Source organism: Salvia miltiorrhiza, chromosome 3 (genome assembly GCF_028751815.1).
Source record: "Salvia miltiorrhiza cultivar Shanhuang (shh) chromosome 3, IMPLAD_Smil_shh, whole genome shotgun sequence".
Taxonomy (NCBI): Eukaryota; Viridiplantae; Streptophyta; class Magnoliopsida; order Lamiales; family Lamiaceae; genus Salvia; species Salvia miltiorrhiza.
Genome location: NC_080389.1, coordinates 43,914,085 through 43,925,018, shown reverse-complemented (window position 1 = coordinate 43,925,018; position 10,934 = coordinate 43,914,085).

Here is a 10,934-nt window from a genome sequence, read left to right as displayed (position 1 = left end):
ATTGGACTCTATTGTGAAAGTGATTTAGGCATTAGGAATGAACCTCATTGGCCTTAAAAAATTTCATACCTTGCAATATCATTAGTAAGCCATTTTGAAGCCTTGACCCTTTTATATTATTATATATGATTGAAGCCTCGAAAATTTTAGCCATTAGCATTTTTTTAGCCTTGCTTTGTCCCTTTCCAACATGATGCAAGTGGTTTGTTTTGTGATATTACTTTGTTGGAAGAATAAGGTTGATTGAAATTTAGTGCTTGGTTGGAATGATTGAGGATTGAAATTGACAAAAGAGGTTGTTGGTTGTTTAAGAATGAGGTGATGTTATGATGTTAGTTCAAAAAAAAATCATGAAAAGTACCTTATGCAAAAAAAAAGAGAAAAAAGAAGAAAAAAGAAAAAAAAAACGAAAAAAGAGAAAAGAAGGAAAAGAAAATGTTGGAGTTTGAATGCTTATGTATTGGGAATAAGGATTGATTTGATTGAGTTTAATTTTGGGATTCAAATGTGGTGAACTACTTGCATTTTGTTGGTTTTATTAGCCTTGTTTATCCACTTTTGTTTATCCTACCTACGCACCCTAGCCCCATTACAACCTCGTGGAAAGACCTATTGATTCATGGATGAGTTCAGTTTTCGAATTAGAGATATTGACATAGTGGCAAACTTATAATGGATAGAGTCGAGTTGCATGTGTGTGAATTTACCTTACCTTTTGATATTGAGAGAATTGAGCGAACTTGGTGAGGCTGGATTGATTTGCACACTTTGATTCGAATGAAGGGTGAATGCACATATTTGTTGATTCCAAGAATGGTTTGAGGAAAGGATGATTGTATCTTGTCCTAACCTTGAGATTTGCTTGTTGTGATTGTTGCCATGGCTAGTCGTTGTTAGCTGAGTCTTGTCTTGTCTTGTTTTGAGTCTTGAGTTTTGTTCTTCCTTTTGTTTTGTTCTTCTTATGCTCGAGGGCGAGCATTGTTTAAGTGTGGGGGAGTTTGATTGGGCATATTTTATACGCATATTTTGAATGTTTTTTGTTGATTTTAATGCATAGTTCCTGCTTATTATTATCTTTTGGAATTAATTGTGGAACTAATAAATCTTTTTGATGGTTATTGATAGGTTTTGGAGAAAAGACTTGCTTTTGAGAAGAGTTTTGAAGTCTTAAGCTGTGAAGAAAGAATCTGTACACGCAAGCCGGACGGCGTGCCCATACCGTCTGAGATGTCCGAAATTCAAGATTGGCGAGAAATTGATTTTGTGGGCTGATTCTTATTTTGTCTTTTAGTGGATCAGTTTTAGTTTGTTTTGGGCTGGAACTTATTTTGTTGATTGGAGGGCCTAGCGCCACTTTTCCTTCCATCATTAGAATTAGGTTTGTTTAGTTTATATATATACTTATGTTTTGAGATAATACACACGCACACAACTTTTGGAACAGGAGGGAGACGCATTCTTCAGCAATTATTCAAGTTTTATCTTTCTTTTATTCTTTCTCGCAATTTCTTATTTGTTTTTCTTGATTTATTTTATTTATGTGTTCTAGCTAATTTCTTTTACTCCAGCAACGATTAATGAAGCACTAGCAAGATTATTTTGTGAGATCTAATTTGTTCTTATACTTAATTTTATGCTTGTATCTGTGATTCTCCGTGTTTATCGTCATTAATTGTTTTAATCCATTAGGTAGTGTGCAATATTTAGTGGGTTAGAATTAATTATACAGTCAATTGAACCGGTCATCCGTAATTGTGGTTTAGATTTGATTAGTGGTAAATTGACACATCAGGGTCAAGGGAAAAACAGTCTTAATTCAATAATCCTGCGTCAGAGTTTATTGGTTTTGAATCGGGTTTCTCTAGTAATTAATGTTGTCGGCTCATTAAACCTATAGAGCGTCTCTTACGGTTGTCAGTCGATTAGGGTAGTCATTAGTGAAGCGTCTTCCTGATTATCGAATAATTAAGGGGAAATAAGATCACGTCAGAAGCGTCTTCGGTGGTTATAACTGGTTTGCTTGCATGAATTAAAGTTATATTTGCATCAATGATCAGAATAATTAAGCTAGGGTTGACTTAATTGATTGCTGAAATTCTTTATTAATTGTTAGAGTTTTCTATTTATTCTTTAGGATTAGAACCATTGTAATTCTTTTGAATTTTATTTAATTATTTTTATTTTAGTATTTTCATATTTTTTTTCCCCATAATTTCGTTTCTTAAGTTTCTTTACAGGTTGAATTTTAGGAGAATTCTCGCCGATCCCTTGGGAGACGATCTTGCTTACTGCTGTCTGCGCAGTGTGGGCATACCGGCTGACCGCCGGATATTTTTGGTGTAAAACTACGCACCAACTTTTCTTCAAACCCTTAAATATTTAGGGTCAGCTGCCTCTTCACTTAACTTGTTCTAGAGATTTCTTCAAACCCTAACATCTGTTCTTCGTTCGATGAATCTCTCACCAAAAATTCCACCATATTCATCGATGGAGGGTATTGTTGTCGACTCTATGTCTCAATTTATAAATGAAGACACGATTGTTTTGAAACCGAGTTCCCAAGCTTCGATCCCTATGAATCGGCGTCGACGATGCCAGAATCAGAAGAGGCGAGTTTCGATTGCTCTGAAATAGTGATGTTCGTGCTGGAAACTGAGTTCCCAAGCTTCTATCCCTCTGAGTCGGCGTCGACGATGCCGGAATCCGAAGAGGCGGGTTTCGATTTCTCTGAAACGGTGATGTTCGTGCCGAAAACTGAGTTCCCAGGCTTCGATCCCTCTGAGTCGGCGTCGACGATGCCGAAATCCAAAGTGGCGGGCTTCCCTCTCTCTAGATTTGTGTCGATGCTGCCGGAATCGGAGATCTAGGATTTCTCATTGTACGAGTCTGACAAGTACACCAAATATGTTGGCATCACCAAATGCATTCTCCCTGACGCCGCTACAACACATGGTTAGCAACCGGGGCGATGCTGGAGGCCCCTCCACCGCCAACATCTCTAAGATGAGAGAGGTCGGAGGCCGAGCGAATCTCGTATCTAAAAATCCTAGGGATATTCTACCCTAGTGTGCTATCTCTCATCTAATCAGGTGATGTCGTTTACATTTCTTTGGTAGGATGGCTGGTAATGCCTTATGTGATTTTTCTGTTAGGTTTATGGTAGGGGATGGCTGGTGATGCCTTATGTGATTTTTCTATTAGCTTTATGGTGGGGGATGGCTGGTGAGGCTATTAGTGTTTCTATGATGATTTTCCCATGCCATTTGTGTATGCATGTGTCCCAGTGTTGCATTTTTTGTTTCCATGAGCCTCTGTGATGCCATTTATGTTTTCATGAGCCTCTGTGAGGCCATTTGTGTCCCTGTGAAGACTCTTTAAGTCCGAGGATATTGGATAGGGTTTGTACTACACTTGAGGTATGTGATATGTCCCTATGATTACTTTGATAGTCTGAGGGTTTGTTTAAATCAGCCACCACTAGAAATGGTTTCTATTCTAGTTTTGGTGGTTGGGTTTAAACAAAAATGACAATGTCAATGATGCTAAAATATGCAGGGACAATTATGCATACAAAAATTGATTTACATTGCAAACACCTCAAAAGATTGTTGCATGGTGTTTGTATCTGTAAACCCTGCACTACTCTATAGGTTTCTAGTCAGTAATTCCCACTTGATTCAACTCTTCTATGACATCTCCAATGTTGTAAATTTCACCTTCTTCACTTGACTCCAACTGCAGGAACTCTAGACTTTCCCTTACAAGTGCTTCTTCAACTTGAATACAATCTGGTAGCATGCCTTGTCTTGTGAGTCTGTCTTTGTTCATGTGGAGAATTTTTTAGTTATTCTCACCCTTTGCCTTGATTATTTCGTGATAACAGCTTTGCAAAGTGAGGAACACATGGTTTAGCTTCTCTGGTGGGTATTCGTCACATGCATCTTTCACATTATTTAGTAACTCTTCCACATTACTTGCTGGTTTTTTTTTAATCTTTCAGTGTTTGTACAGCTTTGAAAAACCCTAGATTATTCACATTTGTATCCGACGAATTAGCTGGCTGGCATACTAGTTGGATTTTAAATCCATCAGTATTTGCAACCACTAGAAAGTCTGGATCATCAGGTTTTATGTGGGATTCGACATTATCTTCTTGGATAAATATGTGCTTGTTTGACATCTGTGGCTACTTAGCTTTAAACATTGGGACCATCTATGGAAAGTGAAGGAACCATAGTTTGACGTATGATCCATTAGCCCGTGACCCATTCCGGATGCCAAACAAGTACATACAAAAATCACAAGTGCCTATTGCAAGGGTACGAAACTTACTTGCAAATTCGACGATCAAAGACTCCAGTGTTGATCTTCCAACTTGTTCCCACGGTAGAGCTCGACGTTGGGTGGCAACGTGCTTCAAGCCCTCTCCCTCAAAGTTGGCGTCTACTCCCTCTCAATCTTGCTCTCACGTGTATGATGATAGTTAATTAGGTTTAGGGTTGTCTTATTACTTATACTAGGTATTAGACATACCTAAATAATAAGCCCAAAACATAATTAAATCAAACCAAGCCCGAAGGCTTAAGAGAGGAGGGGACGCCCACTTAAGGAGTTGAACCTTTATTGGGCCAAGCGGGGATCTACTAGCTTGAATAAAGTTTGGCCTCCCAGTGCTCGATTTTCTTATTCAGCCCAGAATAAAATCGAGACACAGGTATTAATTTATTCCACTAGAAAATTAATATTGAATTACCTCTTTATTCTTTAGGTGAGTCGGGGCTAGTATTAGACTTAATTAATCCCCGTGTTTAAGATATCCAATATCCATTAATTAATTAATTTCTCTGACGGTCAATTAATTAATTAATTAGTCGCTTAATAATAAACGACATCTCGAGTGCTACCACTTAAACTTATTATCGTATCGGAACTAATTCCACCTGCAGGGTTTAATACGATAAACTTATTAAGTTCCTCGAGAGGATATTATCATCCTGTTATTAGCAGGACACGGTTCCTTATTGCAATATAATCGCATGTCAAATAATAATTGCTATCACCCAAAGTATCGAGTATATTGAGTTTCAAGAGAACTCTCACCCATGATAAATCAAAGCAATAGTCAATATATTATTCACACCGATTAATCCAACTAAGGTTAAGACTATTTAAGCCGCCGAGATCTTGATTCTTAATTAGTTAGAATATAAGAATTCATCTCACTGTGATCTTGTTCAATACACGAAGGTACTAGCATAAATAAATAGCCAAGACAAACTATTTATCCATTTATGCTACAATCTAAACCAGCAATTCGTCCACAGTTGCCTCGATTGTGAACTCAATTTATATCTCATCTTTTTTCGATTATATGATCTTCTGTGATCTACAACACAGCATATAATCTATAGTATGAGATAAATTGGACTATAATAGGATTATGCAATAACAATATTTCAGATAGAAGAATCATAGTGAACCAAAGAATCAATGTATACAAGCATAAAGTCTTGCTTTCAGTATACAACCCTTCAATTCTCCCACTTATACTAAAGCAAACTTTTAGTATACAATGTGACTGATAAACTGATAATATCCTCTAGCTATTATAAAATCTCCCACTTATACTAAAGTTTAATTTAGTATAGGGAGGCCACGAACTCCAAGGCCTTCAACATGCTTGTTGAACACCGCACCAGGAAGACTCTTCGTGAAATGATCAGCCAGATTATCAACTCCCGCAATATGCATCAAAGCTACATTACCATGCTTAACTACAGACCGAATGTAATGATACTTGCCATCAATGTGCTTCATGGATTGATGACATCTTGAATCCTTGCTATTCGCAATAGCAGCCTCGTTATCACAATAAATTGTGATGCACTTCGGCAAACTAGGAATCACATCAATCTCAGTTAGGAAGTTCCTGAGCCATACAGCCTCTTTAGCAGCTTCACAAGCAGCTACATACTCGGCTTCCATGGTGGATAGTGAATTGCATTTCTGCTTTACACTTCTCCACACAATGGCTCCGCCCCCAAACTTAAACACATAGCCAGTAGTAGACCGCATCTTGTCCTTATCACCTTGATAATCGGCGTCCACATACCCTACCGGTGTCAGATCATCAGACTGGTAAACTAGCGCATACTCCTTAGTCCGTTTAAGGTACTTGAGTATGTGCTTTACAGCAGTCCAATGAGCTTGACCTGGATTCGCCTGATATCTTGCTGCAATGCCAACGAAAAAACAAATATCAGGCCTGGTACACTGCATTGCATACATGAGACTTCCCACAGCCGAGGCATAGGGAATTATCTTCATGCTCGCTATCTCCTCAGGCGTTGTGGGACACATTGCCTTAGATAGTGGAACACCATGTCTGAAAGGTAGAAAACCTTTCTTGGCATTCTGCATGCTGAACCGCGCCAAAACAGTGTCAATGTAGGATGTTTGAGACAAACTCAACATTCTCTTAGATCGGTCACGACCAATCTTTATCCCGAGAATATATGCTGCCTCTCCCAGATCCTTCATTTAAAACTGTTGGGATAACCACTCCTTAATGCCAGACAATACATTCACATTATCGCTAATGAGAAGTATGTCGTCCACATAGAGTATAAGGAATACCAGACTCCCATCGATACAGACCCTATAAACACAACTATCGTTGACACATTGCTCAAAACCATAGGTTTTGACCACGTCATCGAAACGTTTGTTCCAGGATCGTGAAGCTTGCTTAAGTCCATAAATGGACTTCTTGAGCTTCCACACTAGATGCTCCTCACCTTCCTTGATGAACCCCTCTGGTTGTAGCATATAGATGTCTCTATCTTCCTCAAGATACCCATTCAAGAATGCGGTCTTGACATCCATTTGCCACACCTCTAGGTTCATATGGGCAGCCATGGCCAAGAGAGCTCGAATAGACTTAAGCATGGCTACTAGCGAAAAAGTTTCCTCATAATCGATACCAGGTCGTTGAGTATAACCCTTCGCCACTAGTCTCGCTTTGAAGGCCGTAACCTTCTCGTCTGGTCCTCTCTTGCGTTTGTATACCCATTTGCAACCAATGGCCTCACGACCAACAGGTAGCAAACATTTCTCGTATACATCCATGGCAGTTATGGATTCATATTCAGAAACTATACATGCTTCCCATTCAAGAGCATCTGGATCTGCTAGTGCTTCTGAGTAAGTCCAGGGATCTTCTTCGACAAGCCCATCATCAACTGAATCCGTAGATTCATTGACAAACGCATATCGATTGGGCGGTTTGCCCTTTGATGCCCTCTCACTACGACGTGGCACTATTGCAGATTCAGTATCGACAACTTGTGCATTTTCTGATGAGACTTGGGGTACTACATCTTGCACAATTGGCTGAGTTGGTTGACTTGTCGTGCCAATGTCTTTGACCTCACCGAGGATGATTTCGCTCCTACTTTTGTGATTATTTACATAGTCCTCTTCCAAGAATCTTGCATTAGTGCTAATAACGACTTTCTGATCCTTAGGACAATAAAAATAACCACCTTTCGTTCCTCTAGGATATCCTATAAACAGCTTTACTTTAGTTCTAGGGCTCAACTTATCGGCATCCTTGTTCAGCACGTGTGCTGGACTGCCCCAAACCCGGATGTGGTTAAGAGAAGGCTTGCGCCCTGACCACAGCTCGGACGGGGTCTTTGCAACCGACTTAGAAGGCACTAAGTTAAGAATGTAACCAATTGTTTCTAAGGCATATCCCCATAAGGAAATAGGTAAAGTAGTGAAACTCATCATCGAACGAACCATTTCTAGAAGAGTCGTATTTCTTCTCTCTGCTACACCATTCTGTTGGGGTGTACCCGGTGTAGTCAACTGAGATGTAATCCCAGATTCTAACAAGTATGCTCTAAACTCGTTACTGAGGTATTCGCCACCGCGGTCAGATCGCAATGACTTGATACTTTTACCATGTCGCTTTTCTACTTCCGCCTTAAATGTTTGAAACTTGTCAAAACATTCAGACTTGTAGCGCAACAAGTAAATGTATCCGTACCTTGAGTAATCGTCAATGAAAGTGACAAAATACTCGTACCCTCCACGAGCTTGAGTGGACATGGGTCCACACAAGTCAGAATGAACCAGTTCCAACACTTCTTTGGCCCTATACCCCTTTGCCTTGAAAGGCCGAGTCGTCATCTTTCCCTCTATGCAGGATTCGCAGACTGGGATTGGTTCTACTTGGAGAGACTCCAAGATACCATCGGAAACCAGTCTTTGGATCCTTCTTAGATTGATGTGACCCAATCTTAGGTGCCAAAGAAGAGTTTGGTTCTCCAGAGAAGAAGCCTTTCTCTTCTTTTGGTTTGTAGTCAAAGTATAAGCAGATGAAGAATAATCGAATGGACATGAAAAAGTATAAAGAGAATCAGCCGCAGTTCTAAATAAAACTTGACCATCTTTAATGAATACTGCATTGTCTTCTAAAAGAACAGAATATCCATATTTTCGTAATTGAATGGTAGAAATCAAGTTTTTCCGAAAACCCGGAACATAGAGTACATCTCTCAAAACTAAAACATGTCCATCAATCAATAAATTCACATCTCCAATTGAAACAACAGGTAAGCTTGCTTCATTTCCCATGGAGAGTGCCAACTCGCCTCCACTAAGCTCCCTTGTCCACAGGAACCCCTGCAAGGTGTAACAAACATGGTCAGTTGCACCCGAGTCAACAACCCATTGATGGGAAGATCTCGAAACTGAATATGTTTCTGTTACAAGAGCAGTAGAAATACCTTGAGCTTTCTTCATCATGGTGTTCGCTATTATTTTCACCACGCCGCAAGTATACGGTGTAGTTGCAACATAGGGAAGCAAGGTCGTATCCCACAAGGATTGGTGAATTCAAACTTCTAAATATTATTAATAAGTTGTTTTCAATCTATTTAGACAAACCAAAGATGAAGAGATATTGAGAACTAAAACAAAGCTAAATAAAGCAAGTAAATAAAATAACAACAAGATAAACTTAGTTAATAAATTGGGGAATGACTCGAATGAAAGTTATCCTAGGGACTAGATTTCGATGGATCGTAATGAACTTCAATCTAAATCAATATAAATCTTGATATGGCCTACTTATCTAGGGCGATCTCCCCACTAGTTTTAGCCCCCTCCCGGACGACTAAAACAGTAGATTACGGGTCATAATTGCCGTCCCCGGTCAATTTCTAACCTATAACTCCCAAGAGCACAAAAGATCAACAAGCCCTCACCCAACTCTCAACCTCCCGGTTTATTGAGATGATATGTATCAAACTCCTAATCTATTGTAATTATCCTCTCCCGATTCAAATCACAAATTAGAAATGCACAAAAGGTGGCCAACCAATCATACAAGAGATAAATCTAGGACTTGAAAAGATAACAATAAGCACAATCAAGATATATATAGAACAAAGAAATCAATCCATTACAAATCCATCTAATCTAATCCCTAAGATAAGAGATTTTAGCCAAGCATATTCATAATAAAAGCAAATCTCAAGTCATAAGAAAACATAAATAAAGATATAGAGAGATAGAGATTCATAGACAAATCCTATAATCTTGATCTTCAATCATGTAGTCTTGATGAGCTCCTTTCCAAGTCTTCCCCTTCTTTCTTTGATTTTGGTGTTGTTCTTGTGTGTGGAAGAGAGAAAAAATGGTAGAGAATAGAGGCTAGGGTTTGGAAATGGAGTGTTGGGGAAGATGAAGTGGGTGTGTGTGGTGAATGAATGGGGAAAGGAAGAGAAAAATGGAGTTTTGAGGCTAAAATCGCGTTTGGGGTCCATTTGGGGGAGCCCCGCCCTTTTCCCGCGGTCACGGCCCGCGTCCGCGGCCTTCAAACGTGGGGGATGCTCAGGGGACCCGCGGTCCCGCCCCGCGGCCGCGGGTGGTGACCGCGGGTGTCTCCTGAGTCGGGAACAGCTGACCCGCGGTCTTACCCCGCGGCCGCGGGTGGTGACCGCGGGGTACTGGGCGTTTTGCACAGTCCGCTCGTTTTGCTCCGTTCTCCCTCGTCCGGACTCGGATTTGGTCGCCGTTTGCGCTCACGGATTCCTCTCGAGACGTACTTCGATCTCATGTCTTCAAAATCCTCCAATTAATTCTTGATTTTCCCTGAAATCACTCCAAAACTACACCAAGGAATTAAAACTCAACAAAACTCAAAATTGGGATACAAACACATATTAGCAATCAATTCATGGGGGAAAATGACAACAATTCATGCGATATTGAGGTACGAAAACCATGTTTGTCAACCCCCCCAAACTTAAAGCGTTGTTTGTCCCCAAACAACAAAGAGAAGAGAAATAAAAGATAACAAACATGTGAGAATGAATTGGTGTCATTTCAAGGGCTTCAATTTTTTCAAAATATTTCACTAGTGTATCACAAGTAGATATGCATTTCAAGAAGTCACAAGTGATAGTAAGTTCAACATTATAGCCTCCAAGCTTGAATCCTCACAAGGTGAATGTTTCAATGATGCACTCGACTCTCAAGTGTTTAGAATGGACGTGTTTACACTCAATTCGAAACAATGCATGCAATCTACCATAGGCTTGCCATTTGTCCTAACTCTCTATGCTTCAATGTGTTATAAATAGAGATCAAAAAGGGCTTTCATTGGGTTGTAATGAGGGCTCTTTGGTAAGGTGAGTAGTTTTTTTAGGCAAAGTGACTCATCCCACAATCCATCAATCACAATGAACAAATCAACTTCACCATTTCTCTTATCAATCAAAAACCAAAATCCCTACATTTCATCTTTTCATCCTTAGTGATATCTATCATGGCTATGATTCAAAAGGCAAATCACTCCCCTTTATGCTCTTTTATTCACATTCATTTTCATTTCTTTTTCTTTTTGAGCTCATAGGGGATTA